Source organism: Hypanus sabinus, chromosome 16 (assembly GCF_030144855.1).
Source record: "Hypanus sabinus isolate sHypSab1 chromosome 16, sHypSab1.hap1, whole genome shotgun sequence".
Classification (NCBI taxonomy): domain Eukaryota; kingdom Metazoa; phylum Chordata; class Chondrichthyes; order Myliobatiformes; family Dasyatidae; genus Hypanus; species Hypanus sabinus.
The window spans coordinates 15157597-15178441 of record NC_082721.1 but is presented as its reverse complement, the minus strand read 5'-3'; the positions used below and the strand labels follow the sequence as shown (position 1 = coordinate 15178441).

The 20845-nt window shown below is 40.3% G+C and overlaps 1 protein-coding gene across 3 annotated transcripts in view; it reads right to left on the bottom strand.

Moving 5' to 3' along the window:
- Positions 1–20845, bottom strand: part of spmap2 (sperm microtubule associated protein 2) — a 246595-nt gene that overhangs the window by 129493 nt on the left and 96257 nt on the right. The gene's annotated exons all lie outside the window — the stretch shown is intronic.

Sequence of the window (20845 nt, the reverse complement as noted above, 5' to 3'; positions counted from 1 at the left end):
TTGCTGCTGCACCACTGACAAGATGGTGATAGAAATTTCTTTGCAAACCCTAAATGCACACTGTTTATATCAGGGGTTATGTGATAACACAGTGAGTTACATTATAGAGAAATAAATATTATAATATAGAACATAGAAAAGCTGAAGCACAATGCAGGCCCTTCGGCCCACAATGCTGTGCCGAACATGTACTTACTTAAGAAATTACCTAGTGTTACCCATAGCCCTCTATTTTTCTAAGCTCCATGTACCTATCCAGGAGTCTCTTAAAAGACCTTATCATATCTGCCTCCACCACCATCGCCGGCAGCCCATTCCACGCACTCACCACTCTCTGTGTAAAAAAAAAAAAAAAAAAAAAAAAAAAAAAAAAAAAAAAAAAAAAAAAACTTACCCCTGACATCTCTTTTGTTCCTACTTCCAAGCACCTTAAAACTGTGCCCTTTCGTGTTAGCCATTTCAGCCCTGGGGAAAGCCTCTGACTATTCACACGACCAGTGCCTCTCATCATCTTATACACTTCTATCAGGTCACCTCATCCTCCGTCGCTACAAGGAGAAAAGGCCGAGTTCTCTCAACCTTTTCTCATAAAGCATGCTCCCCAATCCAGGCAACATCCTTGTAAATCTCCTCTGCACCCTTTCTATGGTTTCCACAGCGAGGTGACCAGAACTGAGCACAGTACTCCAAGTGGGGACTGACCAGGGTCCTGTATAGCTGCAATATTATCTCTCGGCTCCTAAACTCAGTCCCGCGGTTGATGAAGGCCAATGCACCTTATGCCTTCTTAACCACAGAGTCAATGAATCACAGAGTCATATTCATGAATGATCCCAAGCACCCTGCTCATGGACTGTTTGTCCCATTCTCATCAGGGAGGAGGCTATGTAGCATCCATTGCAGGACCACCAGACTCAATAATTAAAGCTGATCAACACCTTAATGCACTAACCCACCCTACCGCACCTGCACCACCATTACTTATCATTTCCTGTCAGTCACCTTATGTACAGACACTACTGTACCTAGCATCACTTTGTGTGCATACAATCTATGTTTATAAGCTACCTTATGTGTTTATATTTATTGTGCCTTTTAAATTATTGTATTCTTTAACTTACTGTGTTTTTTTTATTGTGCTGCATTGGAACTGGAATAACAGTTATTTAAGTTGCCTTTACACTTAATGTACTGGAAATTAGATTAAACAATCTTGAATCCTGAAATGGAGAGTGAAATGTTAGTTCTGTTTATGTTTCAGTTTATAGCACTCAATTGTTTAAATTTATAAATGAAATCTAAGAGAGGCAGAACAAATCTAAGAGGTTATTACGAAGCTTTAGAAAATATGTAACAAAATTCTTCATGTGATAGCGGAAATTAAACAGCCCTCCGGCTTGTTAACTGGCCTTATGTGCTGACATAATTGATAACTTTCCCTCAATTGCCACACACGTTACCTCTTTACAAACTTAATTATCAAAATCCTTTTCTGAAATGTCCACACTTTCCTTCAGGTTCAAATTAAAAAGGAGAGAGAGAGATCTAATGAATGCCGGCATGTCTCCCACCTTCTTATCACCACTCTGACATGGCATCTGCCCAGTAAACAGCTGAGATTAACATACTTATATTAGTAACTGTCAATGATAAAATTAGCACCACAAAATAATAAGATGAAATGGATCCTCATATGAAATGCCTACTTAGCAATCACATTTATGATAGAAAGCAATATTTTATCATATTTAAATGTAGATTCTTGTCTCCTGTGTTTAATCAGAATAGCACATAAAAGACTAAGGGCCATAAATTTCATTGCACAATACTTAAAGTAATTCCTTAATATGCATTATCATCCCTGTTTCCTTAGCAGGAAAATTAAACAACGTAAAAGACATGTTATTACATTGATACCTCTTGCAATGTTTTAAAAGCCCAAGTCATTGTCCCTAATTAGTCAGGTTAATGTTGAAGGAGCCAGTAAAACTTCCAGTTGTTTGGTTTTAACTGTTGTTTATTAGTTGCCTGAAGCTGGGTTTTAGGCAGTTTACCATTGTGTGTATCTGGGAGCTGTTGGATTCCCTGAGCACGTGAGGACCATCAATCTTCCAGCAGAGATCTCCTGTGAAAAGTTTTGTTGAAAAAGCAGCAAAAAGTGTTTATTAATTATACAATTCTGTAAGATGATGCTGATGGATAATTCAGTAAGCGCAGAAATACATACACAAATTTGTAGTGTAGCCCCACAAATTGCAGGTGCTTCTTTAAATGGTTTAATTATTTTTGCAGCATTGAAAGGAACTAATGGCAAAATCTATTAACAGCTAAAACAACACAGAGGAAATAAATAAACGAGGCTGCATTATATGAATCTAATTGCTAATCATCTCATTCAGGGAAGACTTAAATCAAAAATATTGCTGCACGAAAAACTGAAAAAGCTGAAAATACAGATCAGGCAGAACCTGTGGATAGAGAAACAGAATTAATATTTTTCACAGAAAGTATATTTCTGTACTTTCTTCTTTTTACAGAAGATGCTCAGTCTTTACAGCATTTTCTGTTTATGTTCCAGTTTAAGATTGGTACGCTTTCGTAACCACACTATCAAATGTCATCTACCAGTGTTCAATTATGCTCTTACCAAAACAGATAGCAATAAAGCCTAACTTTGTTCATTAGACAATCAACTATGGAAAGATGAAAACTGAACATATCCTGCTGGAGGAACTCAGCAGGTCAGGCAGCATCAATGAAAAGGAATGAAGAGTCGATGTTGCAGATTGAGACATTTTACCAGGCCTGACTGACCTGCTGAGTTTCTTTCAGATTTTGTGTACGCTACTCTGGATTTCCAGCAGTTGCATCAAACCTTGTGTTTATGAACTGACAGTACCATTTTCCGGGATTTTTCTCTAATGATGCAGATTACCTTCTCATGAGTGGTTCAGCTGCACAGTTGGTAAAGTGGCTACCTCACAGATATAGTGACCCAAGTTCAATCCTCACCTTCGGTGCTGTCTGTGAGACGTTTGCAAGTTCTCCTTGTGACTGTGTTGGCTTCTATCTTCCAGCCACATCCTAAAGAGATCCAGTTGGTTGATTTATCTACACTAATCTCACAGCAATGAAAGCTCAATAACACCCTGGTTAGACCATGCTTGGAATACTGTGTTCAGTTCTGGTCACCTGATTATTGGAGGGATGTGGAAGCGTTAGAAAGACCACAGAGGAGATACACCAGGATGCTGCCTGGACTGGAGCGTATGTCTTATGAAGCTGAGTGTGCTAGGGCTTTTCTGTTTGGAGTAAAGGAGGATGAGAGGTGACTTGATAGAGGTGTACAACATGATAAGAGGGATAGATAGAGTGAAGAGCCAGAGATTGTTTCCCAGGGCAGAAATCCTAATACAAGGGGGCATAATTTTAAGATGATTGGAAGAAAGCATAGGAGCCATGTATTCATCTTCATTATGTGTATACTATGGTAACTAGGCACATGAGTAAAAGTGAAAAGAATAAATTTTGTATTTTTGTTTATTTTGGGGCAGTTTGTACCTTGGCACCACAAAGGTCATACCTTTGCTGAACACATAATATTATTTATATCACTTCAAAATTGTATGTTTGTTAATAGCTAATAAAGGATCAAAATAAGGAATTTGACTCTATGCAACAATCATTTCATTGGAGCTGAATCTGAGTTACACAAGTATAGAAACTTCCTCTAAGCTTGTAGGCTAGCAGCAGTGGCTTTGTTTTGATATTTTAGTCCTTATTTTTTGCTACTACAGAAAGTATAGTGGGATGTCAGAGGTAAGTTCTTTACACAGTGAGTGCTGGGTGCATGGAACACCCTGTCAAGGGTGGTGATAGCGTCAGATACATAGGGTATATTTACAAAACTTTTAGATAGGCACCCAGATGATAAAAAAATGGAAGGTTATGTAGAACCGAAGGGTTAGATTGACCTTACAATAGGTTAAAATGTTGGCACAACATTGTGGCTAAAGGGCCTGTGCTATACTGAGTAATGTTCTATGTTCTATAGTATATTCTATGTTTGATTCTAGGTGACTATGCCTGCATTCCCAGCAACTCTACCAGATTCTATCACTCTATGTACCAGGGCCAATTTATATTGTTCCATTTACCTATCAAGCTGTGCTTCATTGAAATGTGGGAGGAAACCAGAGTAGGTGGAATAAAGATGGGTCTGTCAGGGTCTGTGGTGATTTTAAGGTCACCATCAACCCCGTACTGAAAGTAGATTGAAACCATCTACTCAGGATAAAGGATATATTTGCAAGCCTTTTTGTAGGAAAGCATTTAATCAAAGTGGACTTAGCTGAGGCCTACCTACAGATGGAGGTGGAAGAAGAGTCCAAAGTGTTTCTGTCTATAACCACTCATAAACGGCTTTAACACAATCACTATTTTTGGAGAAGCATCTGTGTCTACACTCTTGCAGAAAGCTATGGACCAGGTGCTGCATGGCTGCCCAAAGCGCTCAGTGTTATCAGGATGACATCATTGCTACCAGCAAAGGAAGACGAGGAACATCTCCAAAATCTCAAGACAGTATTAAAAAGATTTGAAGATTATGGGCTCAGAGCACAACACAACACGTGTGAATTCTTTAAACCATCACTTACTGTGGTCACACCATTGACACACAAGATTTACACATGTGTGCTGAGAAAATGGTGGATGCCCCAAGGCCAAAGACCATGTCACAGTTGTTGTCCAACCAAACCTGGCTACTGTGCTCCACCCCTTGAACTCATTACCACAAATTGGGAAGAAATGGCAATGTACGAAGCAGTGTGAGGTGGCTTTCCAGAAGACAAAGAAAATGATGATGTCAGACAATATACTCACACGTTATGATCCACACTGTCCAGTGAAGTTTGCCTGTGATGCCTAGCCTTAAGGTATAGGGACAATCACAGTAAGCTGTTTAAGATGGCACAGGTGAACCTCAGCTACTTTTGGCTGGTGGCTAATGAAACAAGGTAAACAACTAAAAACTTTGTTAATCACTTGTTTTCTGATAAACGATCATTGTATACAATAGTCGTATCTTCCCTTTTTGGACTTGGAGGAAATTTGATGTGGCGGAACTCAAGCGAGCGAGACTCAAGGTTCGATTGATTCAAGCGCTGGGCTTTATCGTAAAGGCCGGGTACAGGCCAAATTGAGGCGGTGGGGTCAGGCCCCAGAGCATATTAAATCAGCTGAACCCAATGTTTGTGACAATGATTTAAACGCGGGTCAGGGTGTCAGGGCCCATGATGAGAGACGGGCCAGTCCAGCTTGCTGCTCCGCTCTACGTTGAACTACAAGTTTGTGGATGGACTCTGTAGACTTCGCCTCAGAATGCTATTTGCTTGTGTTTATGGTTTGAATGATTTGTGTCTTTTTCTCTGCATGTTGGGTGTTCAATGGTCTTTTTTATGGGTTCTTTTGGGTTCCTTTGTTTCATGGCTGCCTGTTAGGGGACAAATCTCAAGGCTGTATAACGTGTACATACTTTGATAGTAAATGTACTTTGTACTTTGAACTTTGAATGTTTTGAGTGATGGAAGTGATGGAAAGCCCTTACCGCTGCAGAGAAAAATGTATGCACTGATTGACAGAGAGGCTTTGAATCTGGTCTGGGGTGCAAAATGTTTCAAACAGCACCTGTATGGGAGAGAGTTTACCCTCATTACTGATCGTCAACCACTGGTGTTCATTTTAAATCCTTAGGAGGGTGTTTCATTAACAGCAGCATGAATGCAGAGATGGGCTCTGTTTCTAGGAGGACAGTTACTAGATTGAATTCAAGATGTTAACTAATTATGGGAATGCTGATTAATTGTACTGTTTACCCTTGGAAAAGGAAGTATCTGAAAACCTTACAAAAGAGGACATTTCTCTTGACATATTCTCCCTAATGCAAATCAAAAGTCTCCCTATTAAAGGAGAGTTAATCCAAAGGGAAATCAGAAAGGACTCCACACTGTCTCAGGTTTACATGACCAGCTAAAATCGCTGGAATGTGCAGCAGAAATCTGAGTTTCCCCCAGCACTGGGATGAATTTGCTCATGATGGGGTTGCATAATGTGGGGATTGAGAGTTGTATCATCCAAGCTGAGAGCTGAAGTGTTTGAAGAGTTACCTGTACATCTAGCCAAGGTCAAAATGAAAGCATTGGCTCAAAGCATTGTCCAGTGGCCTGAGACAAAAGAGCAGATTGAGTAGCTTGCCGTGTACTATTCAGGGTGTCATTATGTCCAGAAGATACCAGGAGCAATCCCTCTCCAACCCTGGGAATGGCCCGCATAGCCCTGGCAGAGGATTCATGTGGATTTTGCTGCATTATTCATGGGTACAAATTTCTTGGTAGTAGTGGATGCATCTGCAATGTGGCCAGAAGTGTTCCCAATAGCCTCGACTATAGCCTTGCACAGTGTTGATACATTGGAAAGCCTCGTCTCAAGGACTGGTGTTCCACAACACTTAATCAGTGACAATGGACCACAATGAGCACCAGTTTCAGTCATTCCTGAAAATGTATGCAATAAGACATATTATATCTGCACCCTATCAGCCAGCTACAAGTGGCAATGGTAGAAAGGCTTGTTCAGAGTCTAGAGTCCGGACTGTGAGCAATTTCAGAAGAATGCACTACACTGCACTGAGCCAGAAGTTCGGCAATTACCTCCTTGCAAATCACAACGCAGCAAGCACAATCCACAACCAACAACCCACCAGCTATGCAGTTCCTGGGTCATCCCTTGTGCTCATGCTTGGATCTCCTCAAATCCAGTCTCAGAATTGCAGGACAAACTGCTGAGACAAACTGAGGACTTCTCAAACAAGGAGGTTCAAAGTCTCACTCTTGGATAAACAATTCTGTTAAGAGACTGCAGAGGTGATCAAAAGCAGATAGTTTAAGGGCAGAACTAGATCACTGTCCCACACAATGGAAATCTGATATCATCTGGAGACGGCACAACAGTTAGTTGAGGAGAGCAGAATTGTTACAGAAGGAATGAGAGCTGAGCTGTCAGAAAAACTTCCTGCAGTCCCAGAGACAACTCCTAACACCACCACAAAGTCGGCCCCAGAACCTGAGATTGCTTCACAGCCATATGCCTCCCTGCCAAACAGAGTGGCCCCTGCCCCCCCCCCCCCCGCCCCCACCACATCAGGAAAGACGTTATCCCAGAAGAGTAAGAAATCCTCCAGTGTTTAAACCTTTAGGCCTGAATGGGATAATTTAAAATTTACTAAAATGTGGATATGTATATTGTAATTGTATAGTATATTGTAGGTGTCATTAGTCTTTTCTTTGCATGAATAGAGGTGTGAACTGTTATGGAGACACTGGATGTTAGGACGACACTGTCCTAACCCACCTCCCTCTGTTCAGGGATTGGTTTTCCAGTTTGACAAAGCTGGCTTCTTTAACCCCTCTTTCAAACCCACCTGTCCTTGTACAAAAGGAGTCTCCACAACAGTTCACACCTCCATTCATGAAAAGGTAAGGCTAATGACCCTCTCATTACCTCTACAACTCCTTAACAACCCTCATGCGATTCCTTTAAACAACTCACATAATTTATAAACCGGAAAATGACCAGCCATGGATTAGAATTGAAGAAACCTCTTAGATGAGTAGTGAAATGTCTTCTAGACAACACAGCAAGTCCAGTTGCCTTGATTTGCTACCGTTTGATGTCCCTACCCTCAGCTCTGTCTCTTTCAGCTCCTCCCACTTTCTCTTTCAAAGTGTAGCCATAAGCACCCACATGGGTCCCAGCTCTGGCTGCCTATTCATTGGCTAGGTGGAACAGTCCATGTTCCAAGCCTTCCCTGGTAAAGCTGCCCAACTCTTTTGGTGCTACATTGATGACTGCATTGGTGCTGCTCCATGCACTCCTGCTGAGCGCATCAATTTCATCAACTGTCACCCTGCCCTTAAATTCAATTGGTCCATTTCTGATACCACTCTCCCCTTTCTCGATCACTGTCTCCATCACTGGAGACAAACTATCTACCATTATCTTTTATGAAACTGCCCATTCCCACAGCTACCTTGACTATACATCTTCCCACCCCATCTCCTGTAAAAATGCTCTTCCCTTTTCTCAGTTTCTTCATCTCCATCTGTTCCCAGGGTCTGGCTTTCCTTTCCAAAACATCAGAGATGCTCTCTGTCTCCCAAGCACGAGATGTCCCTTCCTCCATCATTAATGCTGCCCTCACATGCATCTCTCCATTTCCCTGACTTTAGTGCTCAGCCCATTTTCCTGCTGAGATAGAGTTCCTCTTGTCATCACCTGCTACCCCATGAGCCTCCGCATCCAACAAATCATTGTCTGTAACTTGCACCATTTTCAATGGGATCCTAGCACCAAACACATCTTTACCTTCCCTCGCTCTCTGCTTCCCGCAATTATTCCTCCCTCCCCAATAATCTTTCTCCCAACACCTATTCCTGCAAGCAGCAGAAGTGCTACACCTGCCTATTCATCTCCTCACTCACCTCTATGCAGGGCCCCAAACAGTCCTTCCAGGTGAGGTAATACTTCACCTGCAAATCTGTTGGGATTGTCTACTATATATGGTGCTCCCTACGGAGCATCCTCTACAATGGTCAGACCTGAGCAAGTTTGGGGGACCACTTTGCCAAGTGCCTCCGCTGCATCCGCAAAAAGTGGAATTTCACAGTGCCAACTACCTTAAGTTCTGCCGAAGGGTCTCGGCCTGAAACTGTACTTTTTTTTCCATAAATGCTGCCTTGCCTGCTGAATTCCTCCAGAGTTTTGTGTGTGTTGCTTGGATTTCCAGCATCTGCAGATTCTCTCTTACTTGTACTTTCTCATCCCCATTGCAGTTCCAAAATGTTTGTCCAGGGCCTACTCTTCCACCACGATGAGTTCACTCTCAGGTTGCAGAAGCACCACCTCATATTTGGTCTGTATAGACCCCAATCTGCTGGCATGAACATCATTATCTCCAACTTCTGGTAATTTCCCCCTCCCCCACCCTCATCTTTAATTCCCCACTCTGGCCTCTTATCTCTTCCCCTATCATCTCCCCCAATATCTTTCCTCCTTCCCTTTCTCCCCTCCTCTCCTAATAGATTCCTTATTCTCCAGCCATTTGTATTTTCCACCTATCACATCCCAGTTTCTTCCTTCATCCTCCCTCCTTCATCCAACTGGCTTCACCTATCACTTTCTCCACTCCCCACTTTCTTATCCTGCCATCATTCCCCTTCCTTTCCAGCCCTGATGAAGGGTCACAGCCTGAAATGTAGACTGTTTATTTATTTCTATAGATGCTGCCTGACTTGCTGAGTTTCTCCAGTGTTTTGCATGTGTTGCTCAGGCAAGTTAAGGCCAGGATGCTGGTTTAAATCTTGCCTATTTTGTGTTAGTGCTAAATAGAAAATAATGCTTGGCATATTCACTGTTTACTGAAGGATTGAAGCCAGAAAGCCAAAAAATAAACTAGAAAATCAGATGGGGTATAATTACCTCACTTTACTTGGCTGCACCTTATCAAGGTTGAAAGTAAATTTATTCTCAAAGCATGTATATTTCACCATATACTATTGATAGTCCGTTTCTTGCAGGGATTTACAGAAAACTAAAGAAATACAATGGAATTTATGAGCAACTATAAATAACAAAGCTTGACAAACAAGCTAAGTGGAAAAAATAAAATTGTGCAATTAATAAAAATGTAAAAAAATACTAAGAACATGAACAACACACACAAAATGCTGGTGGAACACAGCAGGCCAGGCAGCATCTATAGGAAGAAGCACTGTCGACATTTCGGGCCGAATCCCTTCATCAGGACTAACTGAAAGGAGAGATACTAAGAGATTTGAAAGTAGTGGGGGGGGGAGGGGAAATGCGAAATGATAGGAGAAAACCGGAGGGGGTGGGATGAAGCTAAGAGCTGGAAAGGTGATTGGCGAAAGTGATACAGAGCTGGAGAAGGGAAAGGATCATGGGACGGGAGGCCTCGGGAGAAAGAAAGGGGAAGGGGGGAGCACCAGAGGGAGATGGAGAACAGGCAGAGTGATGGGCAGAGAGAGAGAGAAAGAAACAAAAAATAATAAACAACTAAATATGTCAGGGATGGGGTAAGAAAGGGAGGAGGGGCATTAACGGAAGTTAGAGAAGTCAATGTTCATGCCATCAGGTTGGAGGCTACCCAGTCGGTATATAAGGTGTTGTTCCTCCAAACTGAGTGTGGATTCATCTTGACAGGAAATGATAAAGTAGTGGTAATTGGGGCTGTGGAGGGGTGGGTGAGTGGGTGGAGGTGTTGATCAGCCTTACTGCTTGGGGAAAGTAACTGTTTTCGAGTCTGATGTTCCTGGCGCGGATGGATGCTACATAGACTCTTCCCTAATAGTAGTGGGACAATTAGTCAATGAGAAGGGTGCATGAGCCTTGAGATTTAAATATTTTGAGTTAATGTTGGCAACTGTATTCTAAATATTATAATATTACTGTTGTGAAAAGAAACCCATGTTAGCGGAAGATTAAGTATGTTTAGGACATTGTTTGCTTAAAACCTCAGCAACAGCCAGAATCTCAGACTCTCAATTTACACTTTTCTTAAACTAAACTTGTAAACTTGTAGTACTGAGGCACGACACAACCAGTTTGCAAAGCAACCTGAAGTATCTTTTAGGATCAGAACACATAACAAGAAAATCAATACACGAAACATGGTATCCACACACTGTTTATTAGCAGATTACTGATGAGTAATTATTGGCCAGAAACAAAATATTTTACAATCATAAATCATTCTTTACCATCATGCATTGCCCACCAGGATTATTTTAACAAAACCAATTTAAATCTTGACAATCCCTGAGGCACTTATCTCACAAAATAGGCATCAAAGTTGTGGTACTGTACTTATTATTAAAATAGTTTCATAACTGGTGAATATTGGATAAACATAGTGAAGTTTCCCATTCACTAAAAGTTAAGAGACTGGGTGCACAGGACAAAGCCGAATCAATCACTGGTCTCAAAGGCGAACTTGAAAATACTTGAAAGGGTGTACTTTGCAAAGCTGTGAAAGAACAAGACTACCAGTAACCAGTAGAGATGTGGTGATCTGAATGCAACACTTCTTTGTCACATTTAGAATCAGAATCAGGTACAAAATCATTGAAATATGTTGTGAAATTTGTTGTTTTCTGGCAGCATTACAGTGGAATAATAAAGAACATTACAGCATTACATTTAAAATACCGGTGTTCCCCCCCCCCCTTTACAAAGACAGAGCGTTCCTGTGAAACCTTTCTTTTGAGAGTTAGGGGGCAAAAGTTTAAGGATAACATGAGGGGGAATTTCTTTACTCAGGGAGTGATAGCTGTGTGGAACGAGCTTCCAGTAGAAGTGGTAGAAGCAGGTTCAATATTGTCATTTAAAGTAAAATTGGATAGATATATGGACAGGAAAGGAATGGACGGTTATGGGCTAAGTGCAGGTCGGTGGGACTAGGTGAGAGTAAGCGTTCAGCATAGACTAGAAGGGCCAAGATGGCCTGTTTCTGTGCTGTAATTGTTATATGGTTAAGCCAAAATGGCATAAAGTGAAGAACCATTAATTTATATGGGAAAAATTTTTGTAAAAGCGAAAAGCCTCTTTGTAATATGAAAATAGGTTCCTAATGTAGGTCTTTTGTAAAAGCGAAGTGGCGTAAAGTGAACATTTGTAAAGCTGGGGACACCTGTACTATGAATGATAATAAGAAATACATATAAAAGAAATAAATTAAACAAGTACTTCAAAAAGAGAGCAAAGATAGTGAGGTAGATTTTTGGGTTAGTTCATTGTCTTTTCAAAAATCTGATGGCAGAGGGTAGAAGCTGTTCCCAAAATGTTGAGTGCGTGTCCTCAGGCTTCTGTACCTCCGATAGGGGCCCTTAATGATGAACGCCACCTTTTCAAGGCCTCATTTCTAGCAATTTTATAACTCTATGAAATATTTGCTGTAGAATATTTTAGCAAAATAGATTTTAATTTTAATTTGGTTAAATTAAGGCACTTTTTCTCATATAATTCTCAGATCTCTAACTTTTACATTAATGTATATATTACTCATTTTGAATATATCTTTGTTTTGTGCTCTAAATTTAATACAAGGATCTGCTGCAAAATGCAATCCTACCCCTAGATTCTCAAGGATTTCCCCACCCCTTACAGTTTTACTAATGAAGAGGCGGGTCACGAGCATCGACTCGGCAAATACACTGAATGAGAGAAAATCAGTGACACAGATAGGCAAGTGCAGTAGTTTTTGAAATACACGGGTATTTCTCCAACACCACCAGCAAAGTCACTTCCTTGGAAAAGCAGAAATCCAGCTTCCATGACAACTGCAGATTCCAGAGAGGGCGAGAGGCTTGATTTCATCATGGGGAATCTGGGGAAATCTTCCAGAAGTAAGTTTTCTTCTGTTTTTAAAACTGCCATTACTTAATACCAAGCTGATTTTGAGACCAGGAATCTAATCGAGTTCTGCTCTTTTTCTCCATATACTCTACATAGATGAAAGCTAGTATTCTAGCAGTGTTCCTTCACAGGAACATGTTATTTATTAATGTTGTTATTTATAACTGTTCTTGATATTGCTGAAATGTAACAAGGATAAAGATGTTATATGAGTTTTTTTCAGAACCTCAAAACTCACATTTCATGATCCTGATGTTTGTTACATCTGCAGTTTTCTCTTTTTTGTGCACTTGGAATCAAAATGAAAGTAATCAGGTCAATAGAGATATAATAACTAAGGTGGTGTTGCATTATAAGTGACATTTCTTTGCAAAATATATATCGAACTAATCTGCTAGTGTTGGGAAAGTTATCAGCTGGTATTGCATAGAATTGGACAATAATTATCAATGGACATGATTTCAATTTTTTTTCTTTGTATTTGTCTGCACTAAGGTCTTGTATTTGTAGGTTTTTGTTCCATTGTCGGGTATAATTTTATGTACATTTATACATAATTTATGTTCTGTGTGCTGTCTGTTCTCATGTGCCTGTGAAGCTGCTGAAAGCAAGCTTTTCATTGTACCTGTACCTCAATGTACTTGCGCGCATGACAATAAACTCAATTTAAGTCATGCTCGTCAGGCTAGATGAAATATTTATGCTTTGCATCATAATAGCACCCTGCAGCATTTAGTATTTATCCTGTTAAGTATTACGATTAATATATTTTACATTTATAGTGGCTTTTCAACAATCGTTTTTTTCCAAAGAGTTCACCAAAAATATTATCAAGTATGTATGTATTTAAAGATGGTATCTATTAGATTACCCTAATGATACTTACTGTTTATAAAATACTACAGAGTCGATTGATTTTATTTTTATTTATGAGGCAGAAAGGTTGCAGTCTGACTTCAGGACATTTTTCAAAGTTAACATTTGAAATGCCCTAAAAAACCCCTGATGAACCTGCTCATGGTCTGAACAGCCAATTTAAATTCTTTGAAATCTGGTTCAAGTTATGCTAGTTAGAAATTACCTAAAGGTTGGGATTTATCCCACACATACAAGCATTACAAGTAATACAAGAATTAAAATTCAAAATCCAGGCTGTTAATCTGGCAAACAGACTTCACAAATTAGCCAAATCCAAATTTAGAAGAGATTTTTTTTAATGCAAACTATTAAAACAAAAGTATTACCATTGGATCAATTACATTCCTCTTTTAATTCCCTAAATGATTAATAATTCCATTATTTTTGCTGTATGATTTTACTGAATAAGAGGAATAACATACAGTATCTTTTTTAATGTAAAGGTGAGGGGGGTATGTAGCAATTTAGGAGAAATGAAAAGCACAGATAATTGGTGCACAAGGCAACGAAAATTTGTGTAATTCAGCATTCAGCTCATCATGCTCATTCTGACCAGAAAAAATTCCATTCAAGTTGATTCCACTCCCGAGTCCTAAATCCATGTACTTTTTAGGTCAAAATACTCATCCAGTTACCATTTAATGATGAGGTTTCTTTCAAGCTGTTTAGTTCACTCATTTGAATGAGGGAAAGCCCCTCAATTCCCCTTCAGTCCAAAAGATCAAGCTATATCTGTGTCTTCCGGTATTGCTTTCTCTTGCCAAATGAAGTAAACCATGCCTTTTCATCTTCTCCATTTCATCCCCTTTGTTCTATCAAGGACAGTAGTCAGTCTCTCCTCATAACTAGAGTTTTCCTGCTCTCCAACATTACTGTCAGTCTTTTCTGCACCATTGCTAGTGCTACCAAAATTCTTCCTGTAGTGACCTAAAACCACGACTACTATTCTAGCTGTGCTGTAGGTTGTATCACACAGTTTTAGCATGATTTACTTACCTGGTCTTGTATTTGCGGCCTCAAATAATAAAGTCAAATGTGGACCAGGTTAGTAAAGGGGGCAAATGTCCCACACACCTTCTTTACTAACCTGTCCCATTATCTTCACGGATCATGAACGTCCACCGGAGACCACTCTGTTCATCTACAATTTATAGTATTAGAGCACTTATTGTTTATTCTCTTTTCTATCTGCCTTCCCCAAATGTATGACTTCACAATTCTTCGGATGGAATTCCTCTTACAATTAGACGTAATTTAGTTTTTTTGAATAAAAATATTAAAACCAAAATCAATAATAATACATGCTTTGATGGTAGTTTGCACAATTTTGCTTTCAATAATAAAAGAATTGGAAGGTTATACGAGGCACCCTGAAAAGGTAGCGTACGTAATTACACTTAACGATTAGTAACAATCCTGAAGACATACTATTCTATATTGAAATATATGTATTCCATTAAATTCATAAAGTTTCTGTTGACAGAATTACATTCCTCAAGGCCACACAATATGCTTCCATTTGCAAAGGAGGAGCTCAGTCTTTTATTGGAGTTATTTTTAGGCTCAGTAGATAAAGACTGCCCCACAATCTGTTCAAAAACAGCTACACCACTGTGAAAATGGACAGATGCATTATAAACACAAGAGGTTCTGCGTTTGCTGGAAATCCAGAGGAACACACACAAAATGCTGGAGGTCAGCAGGTCAGGCAGCATCTATGGAGAGCAATGAACAGCCAGCGTTTCGGTCCGAAACCCTTCATCAGTACATCAGATCTTCATAGATGTTTCCTGACTTGCCAATTTCCTCCAATATTTTGTATGTGTTATTTTAGATACACTTACAATTTACTCAGAGCTGGTTTGCTCTTGTCTAACCTTTACTGAAGAATGTTCATTACATGGACATTCTACACAAGTACAGATATTAACTATGAAATGCAAACCTACCAGTGATAGCCTTAATGGTTTTGAACCATTTATTTTCATCTTTATCTTTTAGGAGAAAACCAAATCAAACAATTTGTGTATTGGCTCATGAGATTATGATTTGCTTTAGATCATTGTGTAAGTTTTATCCAGAAAACAGAAAGATGCAAATAGTGTATTGGGAATCCAAAATATCTTTTTTAAACTGATCTGCAGGACAGGTGGCATCTGGAGAGACAGAGTTAACTTTAATATTGATGAAATGTTCTGATGAAAGCCTGGAATGTTAACTCCGTTTCTCTTAAAGATTCCATCTAGAATGTCCAGCATTTTCTGTTTTATTTTGTCCTGCTTTAAGATGTTTGCTGAAACCCACTTCTACTGGAAGCTTGTTCCACACAGCTACCACTCTCTGAGTAAAGAAGTTCCCCCTCGTGTTACCCCTAAACTTCTGCCCCTTAACTCTCAACTCGTGTCCTCTTGTTTGAATCTCCCCTACTCTCAATGGAAAAAGCCTATCCACGTCAACTCTATCTATCCTCTTCATAATTTTAAATACCTCTATCAAGTCCCCCCTCAACCTTCTACGCTCCAAAGAATAAAGACTTAACCTGTTCAACCTTTCTTTATAACTTAGGTGCTGAAACCTAGGTAACATTCTAGTAAATCTCTTCTGTACTCCAATTTGTTGACATCTTTCCTATAATTCGGTGACCAGAACTGTACACAATACTCCAAACTGTACACAAATACTCACTAATGCCTTGTACAATGTTAACATTACATTACATCCCAACTCCTATACTCAATGCTCTGATTTATAAAGGCCAACATACCAAAAGCTTTCATCACCACCCCATCCACATGAGATTCCACCTTCAGGGAACTATGCACCATTATTCCTAGATCACTCTGTTCTACTGCATTCCTCAATGCCCTACCATTTACCATGTATGTCCTATTTTGATTATTCCTACCAAAATGTAGCACCTCATGCTTATCAGCATTAAACTCCATCTGCTATCTTTCAGCCCATTCTTCTAACTGGCCTAAATCTCTCTGCAAGCTTTGAAAACCTACTTCATTATCCACAACGCCAACTATCCTAGTATCATCTGCATCTGTATGTTCATTTTCTTCTGCTGTTGTAGCCCATCCACTTCAAAGTTCAACATGTTGAGGGCTCAGAGATTCTCTTCTACACAACTCCAGTAGCGCATTATTATTTGAGTTACTGTTGCCTTTGCATTAACTTGAGCCAGTCTGGCTATTCTCCTCTGACCTCTCCCATTAACAAGATGGTTTGCCCACAGAAATACCAGTCACTGGATGTTTACTGTTTTATTTTTGCACCATTCTCTGTAAACTCTAGAGGCTGTTATGCATAAAAATTCCAGGAGATCAGCAGTTTCTGAGATACTTAAACAAACCTGTCTAGCACCAGCAATCATGCCACGGTCAGTCTCTAAGATGATATTTCTTCCCTGTTCTGAAGCTTCGTCTGAATGATCACTGAACCTGTTGACCATGTCTGCATGCTTTTGTGCATTGAGTTGCTGCCACGATAGGCTAACTAGATATTTGCATTAGCAAGTAGGCATAGAGGTGTACCTAATAATGTAGCCACTGAGTGCATAACAGAATTATTAGATTGGTTTAACAAACTGGTTAAAAGTTGAACAGTAAAAAGCAAAACAGTGCACAGGTCTCATTATTATCTCTAAAAGCTTTGTTGCAAGTTATTATCGAAACTGAACTTTCATGTGTTTAACTTTTTGAATAACTGACTATGGCTCATTTTGAAAGATCCTGAACTGGACTAAAAAATGATAACTAGAAATAATGTAAACCCTGTGAATAACTTAAACCATGATAGCAGATGCAAAACACATTGCTCAAAATGATTTGGAAGTTATAGTTTTGCAGAGTCTGTGGCAGCGCTACTAAGACAGAAACTTGGTCAGGAAAAGACTATGGTGTTAGATTTCACAATTGCTGCAGGAACCTCGACATGGAGAACATTTTACCATGATTATGCTAAGGTATAGCAAATATTCCTCATAATATCTAATACTCCTTCAGCATTTTCAACACATACAATATACAAAATATTTTTAAAATATAGATAATAGAAAAAAAGCTGGGATTATTAGAATGGAATTTTATTCAGTAGTCCCACTTCAAGGTTCCACTGACTTTCATAAATCATTTGCTTGAAATATAGTCTTCTAATTCACTGTCACCCAACCATCTGTCTTCTTTGTGACAGAAATATGAGGGATGGGTTATGGGCAACGACGTGATATAATAAATATCTCTACAAGGAGAAAAAATGTCAGAGTATCATGGCCAGCGTTATGAGTGGGGAGATATGTCATATTTGTCAGGTGGCCAGGATTTATTTTAAGTGGGTAAGCTCTGGTGGTAGTAAAACCATGCTTCCAAAGGTAAGATATCAGAACCACAAACATTTTCCTGCTGACAACGAAAATATTGACTTTTACAAGTTCATATCATAAAAAGAGATGATCAAGTCCACCCTACTCAACCTATCCATCCAAAAAGACTTTAGATGACCAATCCATCTCAAATAATAGCTTGTGCCACGATTCTAGAGGTCCATTCTCTGTGTTGACAACTTTCCTTGAAAAGATTTGTTAATTTAAATCCCATTTTCCAGTGGTTGAACCCAACAACCTTCATATCAGCATCGTGATTTGTTTTGAAGCAATCATTCCAAGTGCCATTTTCCATTATGTTTACTAAACCTCAACATTGTCAGCTTCTGGCTATATAGTTAACTATTTTGTCTGCTTATAGAGTACACAGAAATAAAACCTTCAATCTGCCATGTCTGCCGCCTTTGTACCTCTCTGCACTAATCCCGTTTATCCGCAACGATTTATGCTTCGCCCTGCGTAGGCACCCTTTTCACATTGACCAGTACACTTCCAGCTACCCTGCAGCCGATGAGTGTCTCACCTTCCCTGCTTAGTCGCTGTGCCCATCCCTGTTCCTGATTCAATCTGCACATGGTCTGTTCGGCCACCGCCCTCAAACGTCCGCTCGGGTTCAAACCCCCACCCCCTCGGGTCTGCTTCATCCACACCGTGACTTCCGCTTCTACTTTAACATTCCAACTTTGGATCATCCTGTTTTTTCCTTTGCCGCCCGCTACCTCTGAGCCCTCGAAGTCCAGTCTCGCTTCTGACTGCTTGCTACACCGGTTTATCACCCCGACTTCTTCCCCGTTTGCGGTCTACTTCCAGTCTCCCCGCGTGCGATCGTAAGTCCGCTTAAAATCCACAAAGACGGGTCCGCACCCGCGTTAAATTTACACTACTGATCACCCCGCTGCCTCTACGCCCTAATGCTTCTTTCTATCTTCTCAGACCATTTCTTCCCAATTGGCGGTTTACTTCCAGCCTCCCTGAAATACACTGCGGCTGATTTGCGAGGTTCACCCTGCAGGTTTAGCTATGTTACACCCTTTGAGGACCGCTTGAAAATCCGACTTGACATTTTCCTCCCAGTTCCGCTTGACCAACATCTTGACTTTTTCCTTTCACTTCCGCTTGAGCTTCACTCACCCGGGTCCACGCCTGCTTTCATATTTTCTGAGGATCACCTGCTGCCTTTGCGCTTTGCCTTTTCTCCCGTGAAGTTCACTCTCGCTTCTCCCTATTTTCTTGTTGTCGTGCTTGGTGCGCTGGCTCATTGCCCCGCATTCCTTCACCATGCACGGCTTATTCCAGTCTTTCTGCTCCAACCTGCGGCCCAACACTTGGCTCCTTTGCTCTGGCTGTCCTAGATTCACCCTGCATGGTCCTCTGGACCACCAATTTTCCAGGTCCCCCTTATTGACTTGATGAATACATTAAGCAGCAATCACCAATGTACAGTATGTTTAAACCTTTTCAAATCTTCTGTATAGCACTTATAACTGTTTTCTTAGTAATCTTCACTTGATAGTCCATATTTTGTCCAAATTCCATTGTAGTTCATGAGCTTTCTCCTATAAGGGAAAACCTCTCTCCCTTTAGCTTTGGAAAATGTCCCCTGCCCACCATCTCTTTCTCCTTCTGTCCCTCTCTCACAGCTGGCTTGCTGTATATTTCCAGCAATTTCCTTTTTTTTATTATTTAAGGTTCCTAGCATCTGCGGTTATTGTTTTAGTGCAGCTATACTGATTGTCCACAATACCACTCATACCAGTAGCCATTCAAAACATTGGTGCTCATTCTCTACTGCACCAGTTAACTCAACAGTTTCCCATTATCGGGATGGAGGCCGGTGACTAGCGGGGTGCCTCAGGGATCTGTTTTGGGCCCAATGTTGTTTGTAATATACATAAATGATCTGGATGATGGGGTGGTAAATTGGATTAGTAAGTATGCCGATGATACTAAGGTAGGAGGTGTTGTGGATAATGAGGTGGGTTTTCAAAGCTTGCAGGGAGATTTATGCCGGTTAGAAGAATGGGCTGAACGTTGGCAGATGGAGTTTAATGCTGAGAAGTGTGAGGTTCTACATTTTGGCAGGAATAATCCAAATAGAACATACAGAGTAAATGGTAGGGCATTGAGGAATGCAGAGGAACAGAGAGATCTAGGAATAACTGTGCATAGTTCCCTGAAAGTGGAGTCTCATGTAGATAGGGTGGTGAAGAGGGCTTTTGGAATGCTGGCCTTTATAAATCAAAGCATTGAGTACAGAAGTTGGGATGTAATGCTAAAGTTGTACAAGGCATTGGTAAGGCCAAATTTGGAATATTGTGTGCAGTTCTGGTCACCGAATTATAGGAAAGATATCAATAAATTAGAGAGAGTGCAGAGACGATTTACTAGGATGTTACCTGGGTTTCAGCAATTAAGTTACAGAGAAAGGTTGAACAAGTTAGGCCTCTATTCATTGGAGCGTAGAAGGTTGAGGGGGGATTTGATCGAGGTATTTAAAATTTTGAGAGGGATAGATAGAGTTGACATGAACAGGCTGTTTCCATTGAGAGTAGGGGAGATTCAAACTAGAGGACATGATTTGAGAGTTAGGGGGCAGAAGTTTAAGGGAAACACGAGGGGGTATTTCTTTACTCAAAGAGTGATAGCTGTGTGGAATGAGCTTCCTGTAGAAGTAGTAGAGGCCAGTTCAGTTGTGTCATTTAAGGTAAAATTGGATAGGTATATGGACAGGAAAGGAGTGGAGGGTTATGGGCTGAGTGCGGGTAGGTGGGACTAGGTGAGATTAAGAGTTCGGCACGGACTAGGAGGGCCAAGATGGCCTGTTTCTGTGCTGTGATTGTTATAAGGTTATATGGTTATTTCACCTGCACCATAGTGTTTCAATGTCAGCTGCACAAATGTCTTTCATCCATACTCACTCAGGGTTAAGACCGGTTCTCACCCCACATAATCCTGCCCATTCTATGGGTATTAAAGGTCTTTTGGGCAAGGTATCAAAACAAGCCACTACCACCAGTAAAAATACTTACATTCATCTTAAGGAAGAAT